This window comes from Salmo salar, chromosome ssa15, assembly GCF_905237065.1.
Source record: "Salmo salar chromosome ssa15, Ssal_v3.1, whole genome shotgun sequence".
Lineage (NCBI taxonomy): Eukaryota > Metazoa > Chordata > Actinopteri > Salmoniformes > Salmonidae > Salmo > Salmo salar.
This window is the reverse complement of record NC_059456.1, coordinates 82,880,162-82,899,948: the sequence shown is the minus strand read 5'-3', so window position 1 is coordinate 82,899,948 and position 19,787 is coordinate 82,880,162. Positions and strand designations below refer to the sequence as shown.

Here is a 19,787-nt window from a genome sequence, read left to right as displayed (position 1 = left end):
GGTCACTCTGACAGAGCTCCATAGTTCCTCTGTGGAGATGGGAGAACCTTCCAGAATGACAACCATCTCTGCAGCACTCCACCAATCAGGCCTTTATAGTAGAGTGGCCAGACGGAAGCCACTCCTCAGAAAAAGGCACATGACAACCCACATGGAGTTTGCCAAAAGGCACCTAAAGGACTCACAGACCACGATAAACAAGATTCTCTGGTCTGATGAAACCAAGATTGAACTATTTGGCCTGAATGCCAAGCGTCACATCTAGAGGAAACCAGGCATCGCTCAACACCTGGCCAATACCATCCCTACGGTGATGCATGATGGTGGCAGCATCATGCTGTGGGGATGTTTGCTACAAATACATAGGTGTCTGGTTAGACTGTAAACTCTCCTTCCAGACTCATATTAAGCATCTCCAATCCAAAATTAAATCTAGAATCTGTTTCCTATTTCACAAGCATCCTTCATTCATGCTGCCAAACATACCCTAGTAAAACGGACTATCCTACCGATCCTTGACTTCGGCAATGTCATTTACAAAATAGCCTCCAACATTCTACTCAGCAAATTGGATGCAGTCTATCACAGTGCCATCCGTTTTGTCACCAAAGCCCCATATACTACCCACCACTGCGACCTGTATGCTCTCGGTGGCTGGCCCTCGTTTCATATCCATCGCCAAACCCACTGGCTCCAGGTCATCTATAAGTCGTTGCTAGGTAAAGCCCGGCCTTATCTCAGCTCACTGGTCACCATAGCAGCACCCACCCGCAGGACACGCTCCAGCAGGTATATTTCACTGGTCACCCCCCAAAGCCTTTTCCTCCTTCGGCCGCCTTACCTTCCAGTTCTCTGCTGCCAATGACTGGAACGAACTGCAAAAATCACTGAAGCTGGAGACTCATATCTCCCTCACTAGCTTTAAGCACCAGCTGTCATAGCAGCTCACAGATCACTGCACCTGTACATAGCCCATCTGTAAATAGCCCATCCAACTACCTCATCACCATATTGTTATTTATTTTATTTATTTTGCTCCTTTGCACCCCAGTACCACTACTTGCACACTCATCTTCTGCACATCTATCACCCCAGTGTTTAATTTGCCGTACTGTAATAATTTCGCCACTATGGCCTATTTATTGCCTCAACCCCTTATCCTACCTCATTTGCACACACTGTATATAGACGTTCTCTATTGTATTATTGACTATATGTTTGTTTATTCCATGTGTAACTCTGTGTTGTTGTTTGTGTCGCACTGCTTTGCTTTATCTTGGCCAGGTCGCAGTTGTAAATGAGAACTTGTTCTCAACTAGCCTACCTGGTTAAATAAAGGTGAAATAAAAAAACATTAAAAAAAAAAAAAATTCAGTGGCATGGACTGGGAGACTAGTCAGCTTGAGATGATCTGCAGTTTATTATTTAAAAAAATGTAAACCTGTTTTTGCTTTGTCATTATGGGGTATTGTTTGTAAATTGATGAGGAAAAAAAACAGTGAAGGGGTCTAAATACTTTCCAAATGCACTGTAATTTCATGCTATTCTTAATATTTTGTCATGAGGCTGAGAGAAAATGTTTCTGTTTTAAAGCAAATTTCCTGCAATTCTACAACTTTTGCCATGAGACTGAGGAACATTTTGCAGTTTTAAAGCAAATTTCCTGTAATTCTAAACATTTTGGACTCAGGGGTGGACGTAACATAGTGAACGTAAATCTGAGACTCTCCGACTAGTATGATACAGTATGTTATAAATTCCAAAATGTTATCTAGGTGGCTAATGCTAATGTTAGCTAGGTGGCTAATGTTATCTAGGTTAGGGGTTAGAGGTTAAGGTTAGGAATTAAGTTAGGGGAAGGGTTAGTTAACATGCTAACTAGTTGTGAAATAGTTAAAAAGTAGTAAGTTGTCCGTGATGAGATTCGAAAATGCAACCATTGGGTTACTAGACGTTCACGTTATAGAATTTTTCTTTAAATTTATTTAACATAAAATACAGAAATATCTAATTTACTTAAGTATTCACACCCCTGAGTCAATCCATGTTAGAATCACCTTTGGCAGTGATAACAGCTGTGATTCTTTCTAGGTAAGTCTCTAAGAGCTTTGTCCACCTGGATTGTACAATATTTGCACAATATTCTTTACAAAATTATTCTAGCTCTGTCAAATAGCTTGTTGATCATTGCTAGACAGCCATTTTCAAGTAGATTTACGTAAAAACTGTAACTATGCCCTTTCAGGTTATTGTCCTGCTGAAATGTGAATTTGTCTCCCAGTGTCTGTTGGAAAGCACACTGAATGAATCAGGTTTTCCTCTAGGATTCTTCCTGTGCTTTGCTCTATTCTGTTTCTTTTTATCCTAAAAAAAACCCTAGTCCTTGCTGATGACAAGCACACCCATAACATGATGCAGCCACCACCATGCTTGAAAATATGAAGAGTGCTTCTCAGTGATTTGTTGTGTTGGATTTGCCCCAAACATAATGCTTTGTATTCAGGACATAACGTTCATTGCTTTGCTACATTTTTTGCAGTTTTACTTTAGTGCCTTATTGCAAACAGGATGCATATTTTGGAATATTTGTATTCTCTACAGGCTTCCTTCTTTTCACTCTGCCATTTAGGTTAGTATAGTGGTGTAACGACAATGTTGTTGATCCATCCTCAGTTTTCTCCTATCACAGCCATTAAACTCTGTAACTGTTTTAAAGTCACCATTGGCCTCTTGGTGAAATCACTGAGTGGTTTCCTTCCTTTCCGGCAACTGAGTTAGGAAGGACGCCTGTATCTTTGTGTGACTGGGGTGTATTGATACACCATCCAAAGTGTAATTAATAACTTCACCATGCTCAAAGGGATATTCAATGTGTACTTTTTTATTTTTACCCTTCTACCAACAGGTGCCTACTCATATTACTACTCATAGTACAGAGCAAGTGATAAAGCTTCATATGACACCAATGTTTGCTTTGTAGCGTCTATAGATGAAACATCATGTAGTCTTAAAGGCCAAAATAAAATAAAAAATCCTACTTTGATTAATTATTTCTCAATTATGCTTTTAGATAGAATTGTCAATCATATGTCAGCAATCCTTCCTCCATGGATTCTATGGATTTAATTTCGTGACAGTCTCCCAAATCATGGTCTTTTTTGTCTTCGTTACGTGAGGAGTCACTCAATGTCATTGTTAATCAATTACTGTTGATTCATTGAAATAGTCATGTTCACCTAGCCTGTTTGAAATGTTTTGTTAAGATATAGAATTAATCTCAATAATAACTAACTATTCTTTGGTTATTTTTGTCCCCTTTTTTCACTATCCTCTCTTTCAAGGCTGCTCTGTCAGGGATAGTGGAGCTTTTAAGTCTGAAATGTTTTGAAGCTGGCTTTGCTGTAAAAGGGCACCTAAATCAAAGGGACAGAGATTGAAATAGGTTCTCTTTCAAAATGTTCAGGGGGAAAATGACAGGTGCAGAAAATGGAGGAGACCGAAGTGTCCAATGTGTTCTGATCAAACTCACAGTATTCTGTTTAGAAAACAGGCTCTAACTCAGTCATTAGTATTCAGTTTGATTTTTGCCACAGCAAGTATGCCGTTTATTTTCTCAAATTCAATTTGAATATTTACTGGATGGCCTGCAAGGTTTTGTCAGGAATAAACACAATTTTATGAGCACTTATTCCTCAAAGCTCCTTTATCTACAAAACATCTGTTTCCATTGTTGTCCATACAGTGCATCTGGCTGAAAGAGGACAGGTCCATTCCGTGTTATTGGAGTAGTAAACCACTGTCAGTATGGCAGATCATCACCATTGTCCCTTGCCTGGCTACCCATCCACATCGCTCCGGCCAACTGACGTTTCTGTTCCACAAGTCTACATTTGCCTCCCTCCTCGAGAATTTCTAGAACTCTAACACATTGTGACCGTTCTGATTGGTCCCAGAAACCGATGGGTTGGGCCTACATGTTGTCAACTTTCATACTCTGATTGGTTAGATTTGTTAGAGACCATCCAATCAGTTATGAATTTGTTTTTGACAATGCCCCTCATTTTAATGTCACACAACCCACTGGGCACAGACGTCAATTCAATGTCTAATCCACATTGGTTGAATGTAATTTCATTGAAATGACGTGGAAACAACGGTGATTCAACCAGTGTGTGCCCAGTGGGAAATTCTTCAAGGATGGCAGTAGGTAGCTATCGATAAAGCAGTGGAAATAAATTCAGGGTGAGTCGTCAGGCAACATCTCCCATCATCCTTCACAATTCATATCATATTATAGCCCTGGGCCATGGCCAAATCAGATTTTTTCCTCACATAGTTTTGAGACACATCTCCTATCCTGATCCGCTGTTTTCCTTGGCTAGCAGAAAAGAGGAGAGGAGAGGTGAGGGGAGGGGAGGAGGGGAGAGGAGAGGAGGGGAGAGGGGAGGAGAGGAAGGGCTTTCCTGGGATGACGAGTCTGATGGTGACTACGACAGTGACCGTGTGGGCAGGAGCCTGGGAACATCTTAGTCAGCATGCATAACACTCCTCCTGATTAGGACACTGGCTTGCCCACCTCATTCTGTTGAGTGCTTAGTCAAAGGCAAAAGTGGCTGTGTGTGTGGTGCGTGCGTGCGTGCATGTGTGTGTGTATGAGCACACATACCTCTAAGTGGAAGTTATTATTACACTACTTCAATAATAAAAAGGCTGTTCCAATGACCTTGGTGTGGTTTGATAACATAGTGCTAGCCTAGCCCTATCAGGACTCAGTGTTCTTATCTGGACTAGTATCCTAACCCACTCTGCTGTTGGCTCTGTATAGCAGCTCAGAGACGGGTCTGGTCTGGGTACCGAGGCCTCAAGGCCAGTATGCCCCCCTGTCTAGCTCAGATGCTTCGAACCTCCTAGTGGGAGGGAGCTTTGCACTTGAAAAGACCCTGTCCCCCTACCCCCACCGCTGCTACTCCAGGACCCTTCTCTGTTTCAATATCAGCATATCTCTCAGCCTTATCAGTCCGTAGATCCAGGCTAACACACACACACTACCATCTGCTACCTGCTATCTCCTATCATTAGCTTTTGCTGTTGTAGCATTCTGTGAGAGGAGGCTGTAGAAATGCATGGAGATGAATTCACTCAACACATTTCCCGACTTATGCTGTTTTATCTTTCCAAATGCATTTTGAAGAGTGTTTGTTTAGTGATCTCAGCTGAGACTAGCTGAGGAAGCTCTGCTCCAGGCAGGTCGGGTTTCTAATGAGAACACCGCCACACTAAGACACTTGCTGCTACATTCTGTGTGTGTGTGTGTCTACACTGTGTGTGTGTGTCTGTGTGTGTGTGTGTGTCTGTGTGTGTGTCTGTGTGTGTGTGTGTGTGTGTGTGTGTGTGTGTGTGTGTGTGTGTGTGTGTGTGTGTGTGTGTGTGTGTGTGTGTGTACAGCCTTCTATGAATTATTCCCTGTTGTGAAACTAAAGTAAAGTCAGTAGTTTATTCTTTGGAACAACTCAGCATTATTCCTATGTGTTGCTAATTTACTACTATTACTTCTAGATCTTTATTTTGTCATTTCCTCTCTCCTCTCTGATATACTGCATTAAGTCTATTACCAGGCTGTTGCTCTGTGTACAGAGGGCTGTGAATAATTCAGCAGGCCAGGTCAGGTCTGTAAGTAAGACTAATAGAGAGTGTGGCTCACAGGACGAGCCTGGCCCTGGGGAGGCCCGGTGGTAAGGACGCCACTAGTCCAACAAATCATCTCTCTGTGGGGACAGGACAGGGAGGACAGACCTTGGTTCTGGAGGGAGGAGAGGGGAGCGTAGAGGGGGTGTTCCCCCAACACTAGCCTCCCACAGCTGGGCTAAGAGTCCCTAGTTCACCCCCTGTCGGAGTACTGTGGCTGAAACGGCCTTGTGTTTATTTGTTTATCACCACAAGGATTCACACTTTCCCGCAGCAGCAGCAGCAACCCCCTTACGTTCCCTTCCCTCTGTCTGTCTGTCTGTCTGTCTGTCTGTCTGTCTGTCTGTCTGTCTGTCTGTCTGTCTGTCTGTCTGTCTGTCTGTCTGTCTGTCTGTCTGTCTGTCTGTCTGTCTGTCTGTCTGTCTGTCTGTCTGTCTGTCTGTCTGTCTGTCTGTCTGTCTGTCTGTCTGTCTGTCTGTCTGTCTGTGGTGTTTGCCTCAGTGCTGAAGTGATTGACATCTGGTGTCATCACAACACTAGAAGTGTGGAGGGATGCTGTCTTCAGAAGGGGATATGGGCCTGGTAAACAGGGTGAGGGGTAGCTTGTTAACCACTCTCACAGCTCTGGGGCCTCTATCCTTCCCTGTCAGATGCATTGTTTAGGCTCTAATGACATGGGACCAACTGTGTGTGAGGTGTGGTTGAGCTCTGGTCCATATGTGGTCATGTCCTCTGACAGCATTCTCCACTGTCTTTTGGACCAGCAGTGTGTGAGGGGAGCTGTGGTTGAGTTCTTGTCCAGATGTCATGTCTTCTGACCGAGGTCTATACTGACATTGGACCAGCAGTGTGTGAGGTGTGGTTGAGCTCTGGTCCAAATACGGTCCTGTCCTAAGACAGTGGTCTCCACTGATATCTGCAGTGCAGACCAAGGAGGGGTGAAGTGGTGAAGTGCAATCTGCTGTTCGTTCAGTAATCTCCTAATTAATACCCCATTAAAGGATTTGAATTAGCCTATTGATCTCTCTGGGAGGGATGGGTTATCCTGCAGACCGCAACATGCAGGAAAAGGATATTTCCCTTCTCCCTTTGTTTAACTCATGTATTTATTCATGGCTTTGTCCTGCTCCTCCTGATGTATCACGGTGCAGTCCAAAGCCCCCTGCTCGCTAACGCCACAAGGCCTGAGACGGTCATAGGGTTTGGAATCCTTGCCTCCATGTCTGAGCAGAGGAGCTCCCAGTCACATGCATCTGATGGACAGATGACCAGGCCAAGGCTATACGTTTCCAGATCTCTACGTGTAGGATTAATCCTACACACACACACACACACACACACACACACACACACACACACACACACACACACACACACACACACACACACACACACACACACACACAAATGGTACCACCATGCATCTCCAGAGGAATGTGTGAAAGCGTGCACCCTTCTGTGGGGATTTGAAAGAGTTAAATGAAAGGTCAGAATAAAGAGTGCCATTTTTCAATGTTACCATGCTGGGTGACCTATCATTTACCAGGCCTTCACGGATTGGGTCCTCAGATACTCAAAAGTTTCTACAGCTGCACCATCGAGAGCATCCTGACTGGTTGCATCACTTCCTGGTATGGCAACTGCTCGGCCTCCGACCGCAAGGCACTACAGAGGGTAGTGCGTATGGCCCAGTACATCACTGGGGCCAAGCTTCCTGCCATCCAGGACCTCTATATCAGGTGGTGTCAGAGGAAGGCCCTAAAAATTGTCAAAGACTCCAGCCACCCCAGTCATAGACTGTTCTCTCTGCTACCGCACGGCAAGCGGTACCGGAGCGCCAAGTCAAGGTCGAAAAGGCTTCTTACAGCTTCTACCCCCAAGCCATAATACTCCTGAACAGCTAATCAAAGGGCTACCCAGACCCTTCTTTTACGATGCTGCTACTCTCTGTTTAAAATCTATGCATAGTCACTTTAACTCTACCTACATGTACATATTACCTCAATTACCTCAACTACCGTAAATTCCGGACTATAAGCCGCAACTTTTTTCCCACGCTTTGAACCTCGCGGCTTAAACAATGACGCGGCTAATATATGGATTTTTCCCTCTTTCAAGTAAAAAAAAAAAAAAAAAAAACACATTCTGTGACGTGCTCAGTTTTTTGGCGGCATGAAGCTTTCATTAGACCAATGAAATTGCCGAACGGGTTAAGGTCAAACAACTTTTTTGTTTACTGTTTAGATTAAATCGAGCGCTCTCAAACTTCCCATCATTCTGATTACGGTAGTCATTTTGTCACCCTCATCATGGCAAAGACACGGAGAAATGCATATGATGCAGCTTTCAAGTTGAAGGCGATTGATCTGGCTGTTGGAAAAGGAAATAGAGCTGCTGCACGGGAGCTTGGTCTTAATGAGTCGATGATAAGACGTTGGAAACAGCAGCGTGAGGAATTGACTCAGTGCAAAAAGACAACTAAAGCTTACTGCTAATTTTTTATTTTTTGTTACAAGCCGTGTTTCGTTAAAGCCTATTTATTTTTGTTACAAGCCGTGTTTCGTTAAAGCCTGTGTAAAGTTCATTTTTTCAATGTACCGGTAGGCACCTGCGGCTTATAGACATGTGCGGCTTATTTATGTTCAAAATAATATATTTTTTTTTAATTCAGTGGGTGCGGCTTATATTCAGGTGCGCTTAATAGTCCGGAAATTACGGTAACTGGTGCCCCCGCACATTGACTCTGTTCCTGTACCCCCTGTATATAGCCTCGCTTGCTATTTTACTGCTGCTTTTTAATTATTTGTTACTTTTGTTTTCTATTTTTTTACTTAGCAATTTTTTACTTAACACTTATTTACATTTTTTTTCTTAACTTCCTTAAAGCATTGTTGGTCAAGGGTTTGTAAGTAAGCATTTCACTGTAAGGTTTACACCTGCTGTATTCGGCGCATGTGACAAATAACCTTTGATTTGATTTGATTAATAACGCTTCTTCGACACCACTGGTTTTTCTGTGTCGCCGAGCAACGCTCTGCTCTAGTTTAGTAGGTAGCTGGTGTTGCTATGACATGCAGGGATGTAGCACTAGCCAGGCAGTGTTCTGTGTTCCTGTAACATTCTGGTCGGACATGGTGTGGAGAGAAGCCAGTCAGTGGTGGTGTGGAGGTGGAGGAGGAGTGAGTCATGGGCTGAGAAACATGGCCTGTTCTAGTGAACATCAGCAGCGTGATTCCTTTAGCAGACCTGGTGTATGCAGACGTTACCCAGCAGGCTTTGAAGCCCCCTTCTCCCCCCCCTCCCCTTCCCCCTCTCTCTGCCGGTCCGAATGGCCTGCTCTGGAAATGATTATACTGGCAGCCCAATGAAGGCCCTGGCCTGCTGTGGGTCGCGGGCCAGGGTCAGGGTTCACATTCCTTCCTCCTGATGAGATTCTCTTCACGTTTCCCTGCTAACCATCATAGTTCAGGGGAGAAGGAGAACAGACCAGCTGTGTGCCTCTGGCTGTCTCTGCATAGGAGGTGGTTTCAGGATGTGTGTTTGTTTACCTGCATTTCAGTTGGTCACCTGCAGCCACATTAGACCTCAATCACATTACAGTGGAACTGTGCTGACGATTGTCAGATGTTTTACCCCTGGTAGCAAAATTCTTTTTAAATCCATGATAGAAGTAAATGAGCGAAAAGAGATCCATTCAGGGCCTCATGAAGCTTAATTGGCCCATCTCAGCATTTCAGACTGCAGCTGGCATCGGCAAACTAAGAATTTTGACAATTACAGACAAGGTGCTATTTTGTTGTTGGACATACAGCATGGGTGTTTGACTTTACCCAGGCACTGCTGCCAGGCGTCCTCCTGTGCTCTTACCACATGTTTTCCACATTTCACAGCTTGGAAAGGAAAGAGAGAGACGCTAGCCAGCCTCAAACTGGTGCGGTCATGGTAGAATGATGTAGCTCGTTCTCATTGCCATCAGTCTCTTGTTTATTTGTGAAAGAACTAACTGCAGTGTTTGTCCGGTGTATCATTGGGGCGTGACAGCCATGCCATGGCAGCATGACGATGAGGAGAGGAGGAGAGGATGACTGTTAACCATGATTAACTACCCCATACAGCCTCAGCCCTCAGCCTCAGCCCTCAGCCTCAGCCCTCAGCCTCAGCCCCCAGCCCCAGCCTCCATCCTCAGCCTCCATCCTCAGCCCTCAGCCTCCAGCCTCAGCCCTCAGCCCTCAGCCTCTAGCCCTCAGCCCCCAGCCTCAGCCCTCAGCCTCAGCCCTCAGACCCCAGCCCTCAGACCCCAGCCTCAGCCCCCAGCCTCAGCCCTCAGCCTCCAGCCTCAGCCCTCAGCCTCCAGCCTCAGCCCCCAGCCTCAGCCCTCAGCCTCAGCCCAAACAGCTGTCAGCCTTAGAAATCCTTCTGGCCGCTGCAGTGGTTCAGGGATCAATGGTCACTGGAGCAGAATTTAGGTTTAAGTTTAGCAGGGGCTTAGCACATCACTCACTCCAGGGGATTTTTTTAGGAAAGTGAATTGGTTGATACTGAGACGGCCACAAAGTGAGATGAAGAGATTTCTGTCAGTAAATGTAAACTTCTCTTTGCAATCTTTTGTGCTGTTTTTACGCGTCTGTGTATGTGTTTCTATTTATATCTATGTGTGTTTGTGTATGTCTATCTGTCTGGGTGTGACTGAGTGAGGAGAAACACAGCTTTACACCCGTGACAGATGTTGTGTGTGTGACTGTGTGAGTTTCAGCTTTGTCCCACTGACCTGGGTCCCTGTGTCATTTGAAAGTGTGATCCCATCTCAAGTTGTGGATTTTGTGTTGGTCATTAGATATAGAGCTCTGTGTCCGCCTGCTAACCCCAGGCCTGATAACAGAGATCTATTTGAGATCGTTTGGATTCACAGCTCTGCAGAGATGTGCAGGGTATGATCCACAGCAGGCCTAGTCTCTACCCTCACTAACCCAGGACCCCTTGTGTGTTGGCCTTTAGGATGCTGAAGGACCCCAGTCCCAGTCATGGATGACTGGTATGTTTTACTGTGGGATAGTAGCTAGTACGACAGCTGTTCGGGGGGGTTGTGTGCACATAGGGGACTGGTTGCATGACTGCTGTGTAGTTTACATGACTGTGAGAGTGTTTTCTTAAGGTCAAAACTCTCCTAAACCCTAGCTAGTTTTACGGACTCCACAGCCATTCTTCCCTGTTTCCCTGAGTCGTGCGTGGCTGCAAGACTCGTGTGATGAGTGGATCCCCTGGGCCGGGAGGAAGAGTGAGCAGGCCAGGAACAATGGCTCTGTTTATGTCTGGGCCACCAATACGTCGCAATGTCAGGAGGGCTTTCTTATCAACTGTTACAACCCAAATGAATCCTGTTGTGTACAACTAACACAGCAATAGAGAGACTTGGGGAATGCTATGTTGGTTTACGTAAAATCCTGTTTTTGTTGCGAGTCTCCTGAATGTTTGCTCAGTGATTAGTGGGGGTGTGGATGTACTGTCCCAGTTGGCTCCAGATGTGCAACAACTCACAGACAGAGAGCCGTGGAGACAGGTGATGCTGGTGGAACAGGAAACTCAGGGTGTCTGTTCTGTTTCTGCCCCCCCCCCAAGTAATCATTCTACTAAATGAGTAGATTCTACTAAATTCCTCCAGTAATGTGGTAGTATAACTTAATCCTACATGTAAATGCATGTCAGTACATTATTGTGGTATAGACCCAGACAGATGGCTATATTATCCAGGCTTATATTCCCCAGTGGGCCACCCACGGCTGTTTATACTTCAGAGGTGTAGTGAATTTAATTAATTGCATGATTGGATGAATTGCCTGAATTACAAGCCTTTACCACATATCAGAGGCCACCAACCTGACAGAGATCAACCCCCCTCCACCCCTTCGCTCTCGTGCAGCTCCAGTAGAGTGTTATTCCCCCAGGGATGGTAGAGGCGCAGGGGTCAGTAAAGGCCCTAAAGGAAACAGGCATGTTCTTTCATCAGTTCCTCTTTTATGTATTATTATAATAAGCTCTATAAGGCGTGGAACCATGCTAACCCTATCCCCTATTCCCCCGGCTCTGGCCTTGCATAGCTGGAATGCTTTCAGGCCCTAGCTGCACTAATCAGAGCCACAACCACAGCAGCTAGAGCAGCTCCGTGCCAGAGAGCCCAGAAGGATTCCCTTACAAACCTCCACAGCCCTGAAGGATTCCCTTACATACCTCCACAGCCCTGAAGGATTCCCTTACAAACCTCCACAGCCCAGAAGGATTCCCTTACAAACCTCCACAGCCCAGAAGGATTCCCTTACAAACCTCCACAGTCCTGAAGGATTCCCTTGCAAACCTCCACAGCCCTGAAGGATTCCCTTACAAACCTCCACAGCCCTGAAGGATTCCCTTACAAACCTCCACAGCCCAGAAGGATTCCCTTACAAACCTCCACAGCCCTGAAGGATTCCCTTACAAACCTCCACAGTCCTGAAGGATTCCCTTACAAACCTCCACAGCCCAGAAGGATTCCCTTACAAACCTCCACAGTCCTGAAGGATTCCCTTACAAACCTCCACAGCCCTGAAGGATTCCCTTACAAACCTCCACAGCCCAGAAGGATTCCCTTACAAACCTCCACAGCCCAGAAGGATTCCCTTACAAACCTCCACAGTCCTGAAGGATTCCTTTACAAACCTCCACAGTCCTGAAGGATTCCCTTACAAACCTCCACAGCCCAGAAGGATTCCCTTACAAACCTCCACAGTCCTGAAGGATTCCCTTACAAACCTCCACAGCCCTGAAGGATTCCCTTACAAACCTCCACAGCCCAGAAGGATTCCCTTACAAACCTCCACAGTCCTGAAGGATTCCCTTACAAACCTCCACAGCCCTGAAGGATTCCCTTGCAAACCTCAACAGCCCTGAAGGATTCCCTTGCAAACCTCCACAGCCCTGAAGGATTCCCTTGCAAACCTCCACAGCCCTGAAGGATTCCCTTGCAAACCTCCACAGCCCTGAAGGATTCCCTTGCAAACCTCCACAGCCCTGAAGGATTCCCTTACATACATTCCACAGCCCTGAAAGATTCCCTTACAAACCTCCACGGTGGAATCTTCAATGTCTGGAATCTTCACTTGGGTCCACTATGGTCGATCACTGTCACAATAGTGCATTACTCCTAGATGAAGTAATGCACTTTTCCATTTAAAAATGGACGGGTCCTCTATGGGTGACATTCAGTTTCACTCAGCCATTGGTCTATATTAGTTTAATCTCTTAGCATGTCCTTTGAAAAGCAAGCATGGTTAATACGAGGGCACATAGTCAGAGCACAGAGGGCAGTGGAGGCAGGGAGGAGGGAGAGGAGGAGGGTGTAGATTTAAATACACTATATATACAAACGTATGTGGACAACCCTTCAAATTAGTGGATTCGGCTATTTCAGCCACACCCGTTGCTGACAGGTGTATAAAGTCTCCATAGACAAACATTGGCAGTAGAATGGCCTTACTGAAGAGCTCAGTGACTTTCAACATGGCACCGTCATAGGATACCACCTTTCCAACAAGTCAATTCATCATATTTCTGCCCTGCTAGAGCTGCCCCGGTCAACTGTAAGTGCTGTTATTATGAAGTGGAAACGTCTAGGAGCAACAACGACTGCTGAAGCACGTAGCCCGTAAAAATCGTCTGTCCCCGGTTGCAACATTCACTACGGAGTTCCAAACTGCCTCTGGAAGCAACGTCAGCACAAGAACTGTTCGTCGGAAGCTTAATGACATGGGTTTCCATGGCCAAGCAGCCACATACAAACCTAAGATCACCATGCGCAATGCCAAGCATCAGCTGGAGTGGTGTAAAGCTCGTTGCCATTGGACTGGAGCAGTGGAAACGCGTTCTCTGGAGTGATGAATCCCGCTTCACCATCTGGTAGTCCGACGGAAAAATCTGGGTTTAGCGGATGCCAGGAGAACGCTACCACAATGCCCCAATGCATAGTGCCAACTGTAACGTTTGGTGGAGGAGAAATAATGGTTTGGGGTTGTTTTTCATGTTTCAGGCTAGGCCCCTTAGTTCCAGTGAAGGGAAATTTTGACGCTACAGCGTACAATGACATTCTAGACGATTCTGTGCTTCCAACTTTGTGGCAACAGTTTGGTGAAGGCCTTTTCCTGTTTCAGCATAACAATGCCCCTGTGCACAAAGCGAGGTCCATACAGAAATGGTTTGTTGAGATCGGTGTGGAAGAACTTGACTGGCCTTCACAAAGTCCTGACCTCAAGCCCACCGAACACTTTTGGGATGAATTGGAACGCTGACTGCGAGCCAGGCCTAAACGCCCAACATCAGTGTCTGACCTCAGTGTCTGACCTCACTGATGCTCTTGTGGCTAAATGGAAACAAGTCTACATTTACATTTTAGTCATTTAGCAGACGCTCTTATCCAGAGCGACTTACAGTAGTGAATGCATACATTTCATACATTTAAAAAAAACATTTTTTTAAACTTTTATATTGTACTGGCCCCCCGTGGGAATCGAACCCACAACCCTGGTGTTGCACACACCATGCTGGCGTTGAAAACACCATGCTCTACCAACTGAGCCACAGGGAAGGCCTATGTCTAGTGGGAAGCCTTCCCGGAAGAATGGAGGCTGTTATAGCAGCAAAGGGGGATCAACTCCATATTAATGCCCATGATTTTGAAATGAGAAGTTTGACGAGCAGGTGTTCACATACTTTTGGTCATGTAGTGTATTTTCCCTCTACTCTCATCTGACCAGCCATCTGCACATTAATGAGGAATTACATTTATATTAAAGATGCAAATGTAGCCTTTAAAAGAGATTGAAACGCTGAGCGGAAGTGTGCGTGGCGGGTACTTTATCTGGGTGCTCTGTTCATTAGCCTGGTGTAATTGTGTTATCACAAACTCAGGCGGCAGGAACTGAAAAGGTCACCGGAGCGCCGGGGATGACACGGAGGTGTTCACACAGACTGATGCCCACAAACGCTGAAGCGCACACATACACGCACGTAAATACGCACAGACACACACATGCACGCACGCACGCACGCACACTCACAGGCACACACATTTTTAGAAGCTATTATTCGCCTTTAGACTCTGACCCTGCATTTAAAATGAACGCCCTTCTTCCAATGGAATTAGGTGCATCATGGTGTGCCTGCGCGCGTGTGTGTGTGTGTGTGTGTGTCTATCCCAGTGTATGTGTGTCCCTGTGTGTACGTGTTTGCTCACCTCAAGTGGCAGCATTTAATCAAGCATGTCACTCCTCTCTGAGCTCTTCAGCTAGAACCTGAATGTCTGCTTCTTAAGATCCTGTTGTGTATGAATCATGTGACTTTAAGATGCATAGGAACAACATAATCATCTATGGTAGTGAAGAGAGCCATAGAAACATTCCAGATAGCCTGGTGCTGTTTCACAGTGAAACCATACCCTCCCTGTTGTAGCTGATAGCAGGATGAAAACAAAACAACAACTCTGGCTCAGTGGGGTGAGGTAGTGAGGCTACCTTCTGCATGAACACATCTACAGTTGGAAGCTTGCCTGGTAACCTGCTCCTTCTCCTCTCCTGTTTCCTCCCGTTTCCTCCTCTCTGAGGGTGTGTCATAAAGGTGGCTACTGGTTGGAACTGATCTGTGCTGCTGCAGTCTGTCAAACAGGTCTACTCTCCCTCCCTGCAGTCTGTCAAACAGGTCTACTCTCCCTCCCTGCAGTCTGTCAAACAGGTCTACTCTCCCTCCCTGCAGTCTGTCAAACAGGTCTACTCTCCCTCACTGTGTGTGTGTGTGTGTCTCCTGCTCAGTGTCATAACATGTTTTCAGTATATATAATATAGTATATGTAGTATATGTAGTTCATTTGGGAAAGTAGTTACGTTACAGCCGTATTCTAACATTGATTAAATTACCCCCCCCCCCATCACACACAATACCCCGTAATGAAAAAGCAAAAACAAGTTTTTAGAAATGTTTGCAAATGTTTAAAATAAAACTTTACTCAGTACTTTGTTGAAGCACCTTTAGGATTGATTATAGCCTCAAGTCTTCTTGGGTATGACGCTACAAGCTTGGCACACCTGTGTTTGGGGAGTTTCTCTCTTCTCTGTAGATCCTCTTAAGCTCTGTCAGGTTTGATGGGGAGCGTCGCTGTACAGCTTTTTTCAGGTTTCTCAAAGAGATTGGGCTCTTGCTGGGCCACTCAAGGACATTCAGAGATACTCCTGCGTTGTCTAGGCTGTGTGCTTAGGGTCGTTGTCCTGCTGGTAGGTGAACCTTCGCTCCCATTCTGAGGTCCTGAGTCCTCTGAAGCAGGTTTTCATCAAGGATCTCTCTGTACCTTGCTCCGTTAATCTTTCCCTCGATCCTGACTAGTCTCCCAGTTCCTGCCGCTGTAAAACATCCCCACAGAATTATTCAATCTTGGTTTTATCTCCTTGACCAAGGCCCTTCTACCCCTATTGCTCAGTTTGGCCGGGCGGCCAGCTCTAGGAAAATTCTTGGTGGTTCCAAACTTCTTCCATTTCAGAATGATGCAGGCCAATGTGTTCTTGGGGACCGTCAATGCTGCAGACATTTTTTGGTACCCTTCCCCAGTTCTGTGCCTCGACACAATTCCTTCAACCTCATGGCTTGGTTTTTGCTCTAACATGCACTGTCAACTGTGATACCTTATATAGACAGGTGTGTGCCTTTCCAAATCATGTCCAATCAATAGATTTTACCACAGGTGGACTCCAATCAAGTTGTAGAAATATCTCAAGGATGATCAATGGACACAGGATGCACCTGAGCTCAATTTCGAGTCTCATAGCAAAGGGTCTGAATAAGTTATTTCTCTTTATTTAACAAAAAAATGTAATGGATTAAATGTAGATTTTTTTTGTGGAATTCTGTTTTTCACATTTTTTACAAATTAATTATAAATGAAAAGCTGAAATGTCTTGAGTCAATAAGTATTCAACCCCTTTGTTATGACATGCCTAAATAAACAAATGTGATTAACAAGTCACATAATAAGTTGCATGGATTCACTCTGTGTGCAATAATAGTGTTTAACATGATTTTTGAATGACTACCTCCTCTCTACACCACACATACAATTATCTGTAAGGTCCCTTGGTCGTGCAGTGAATTTCAAATGCAGATTCAACCACAAAGACCAGAGGAGGTTTTCCATCTCCCAGTGTCTGGTGGAAAGCAGACTGCACCAGCTTTTCCACTAGGATTTTGCCTGTACTTAGCTCCATTCTGTTTCTTTTTTTATCCTGAAAAACTCCCCAGTCCTTAACGATTACAGGCACACCCATAACATGATGCAGCCACCACTATGCTTGAAAATATGGAGAGTGGTACTCAGTAATGTGTTGTATTGGATTTGCCCCAAACACAACACTTTGTATTTAGGACAAAAAGTGAATTGCTTTGCCACATTCTTTGCAGTATTACTTTAGTGCCTTGGAAGATTTTTATTCTGTACAGGCACCCTTCTTTTCACTCTGTCAATTAGGTTTGTATTATGTAGTGACTACAGTGTTCTTGATTCATTCTCAGGTTTCTCCTATCACAGCCATTACACTCTGTAACCATTTTAAAGTTACCATTGACCTCATGGTAAAATCCCTGAGTGGTTTCATTTGTCTCCGGTGACTGAGTTAGGAAGGACGCCTGTATCTTTGAAGTGCCTGGGGGTATTGATATATAATTCAAAGTGTAATTAATAACTTCACCATGCTCAAAGGGATATTCAATGTCTGCTTTTTTTAGACCTATCTACCAATAGGTGTGAGTCATTGGAAAACCTCCCTGGTCTTCGTGGTTGAATCTGGTTTACTGCTCAACTGAGGCAGATCATTGTATGTGTGGGGTACAGAGATGAGGTAGTCATTCAAAAATCATGTTAAACACTATTATTGCACACAGAGTCCATGCAGCTCATTATGTGACTTGTTAAGCACATTTTTACTCCTGAACTTATTTAGGCTTGTCATAATAAAGGAGTTGAATAGCTTTACATTTTCTATGAATTTGTAAAAATGTGTAAAAACAGAATTCCACGTTTACATTATGGAGTATTGTGTGTAGGCCAGTGGGGTGAGGTAGTGAGGCTACCTTCTGTATGAACCAACCACGTTTACATTATGGAGTATTGTGTGTAGGCCAGTGGGGTGAGGTAGTGAGGCTACCTTCTGTATGAACCAACCACGTTTACATTATGGAGTATTGTGTGTAGGCCAGTGGGGTGAGGTAATGAGGCTACCTTCTGTATGAACACATCTACAGTTGGAAAACCGTGATTATTTTGTGATTATCAAAGCGAAACCAAACCAACCTCAAAAAGCGCTAGCACTCAGCACTAGTAACGCTCTTAGAGTTTTACCCAGAAACACTCACAGCTGTAATCACCGCCAAATGTGATTCTAACATGTATTGACTCAGGGGCATGAATACTTATGTAAATTAGATATGTCTGTATTTGATTATCAATAAATTAGCAAACATTTCTGGGATATTGTGTGTAGATGGGTGAGGAAGAAAATATATTTAATCAATTTTGAATTAGTCTGTAACACAACAAAATGTGGAATAAGTCAAGGGGTATGAATACTTTCTGAAGGCACTGTACAAACCCATACATCCCTAAACCAATGCATACAAACACTTACACTTTCTTAAACATGTCAAGAACAACTGTATAAACATGTACACATGCACACGCGCGTGCACACACACACGTTATGTTCTTCTATCCTCATGGGGACCTAAAATGTATTTCCATTCAAAATCGTATTTTCCCTACCCCTAAACCTAATTATTTTCCTAACCTTAACCCTAACCCCTAACCATAATTGTAACCCTATCCCTAAACCTAACCCCTAAGCTTAAAATAGCCTTTGCCCTCATGCAGGTATGGCAGATGTCCCCATGAGGGACAATTGTCCTTGCTTAACAATCCTTGTGGGGTCTTTTGGAGATTTTAGGTCCCCACAAGGATAGAAGAACCAACACGCACGCACGCACGCACGCACGCACGCACGCACGCACGCACGCACACACACACACACACACACACACACACACACACATGCTTAAGTAAATAGGCCAGTGAGTGGAGAATGCACAGTGCCTGAGGATGTGATCTAGTACTGGGAATGTGTGCTGACAAACCTAGCTGCTCTCCCTCACAGGCCTTGTTCTGGGATTTGAAATCCCTCTGACTGTATGCTAAAGAGAATCACTGAAGTGTTTTTAAGTGCTTCAAAAAGCCCAGAAATGTTGTATTTTATCATGGAATTTGCTGTAGATAATCGAAGCTGGCTCCAAACTGCAGTGTGGTAATTGTGTCATTTAAGAAAATGAGTTGGTCCTGTTAGGCTTGTATTGCTCGGTCAAAAGGCGGCTCTCAGCCTGTATCAGGGATCGCTTCCCTCTCATCAGACAGAGAGAGAGGGGTAAAGGGAGGGAGAGAGACTGAGAGAGGGAGAGGGAGAAGAGGGATAGAGAGGGAGGAAAAGGGAGGGAGAGAGACTGAGCGAGGGAGAGAGGGAGAAGAGGGATAGAGAGGGAGGAAAAGGGAGGGAGAGAGACTGAGCGAGGGAGAGAGGGAGAGGGAGAAGAGGGATAGAGAGGGAGGAAAAGGGAGGGAGAGAGACTGAGCAAGGGAGAGAGGGAGAGGGAGAGAGGGATAGAGAGGGAGGAAAAGGGAGGGAGAGAGACTGAGCGAGGGAGAGAGGGAGTAGAGGGATAGAGAGGGAGGAAAAGGGAGGGAGAGAGACTGAGCGAGGGAGAGAGGGAGAAGAGGGATAGAGAGGGAGGAAAAGGGAGGGAGAGAGACTGAGCGAGGGAGAGAGGGAGTAGAGGGATAGAGAGGGAGGAAAAGGGAGGGAGAGAGACTGAGCGAGGGAGAGAGGGAGAAGAGGGATAGAGAGGGAGGAAAAGGGAGGGAGAGAGACTGAGCGAGGGAGAGAGGGAGAGGGAGAAGAGGGATAGAGAGGGAGGAAAAGGGAGGGAGAGAGACTGAGCGAGGGAGAGAGGGAGAAGAGGGATAGAGAGGAAGGAAAAGGGAGGGAGAGAGAACA

The 19,787-nt window shown here is 45.2% G+C and overlaps 1 protein-coding gene and 1 non-coding gene across 3 annotated transcripts in view; one reads left to right on the top strand and one right to left on the bottom strand.

Annotated features, from left to right (window-relative positions):
• The window catches only part of LOC106572368 (plexin-A1), a 269,207-nt gene that overhangs the window by 4,567 nt on the left and 244,853 nt on the right, over window positions 1–19,787 (top strand). The window lies entirely within an intron of this gene.
• trnae-uuc (transfer RNA glutamic acid (anticodon UUC)) lies at window positions 14,204–14,299 on the bottom strand. Its single transcript has 2 exons — window positions 14,260–14,299; window positions 14,204–14,239 (listed from the first exon to the last, which is right to left on the bottom strand). It is a non-coding gene; the product is annotated as a tRNA-Glu (tRNA).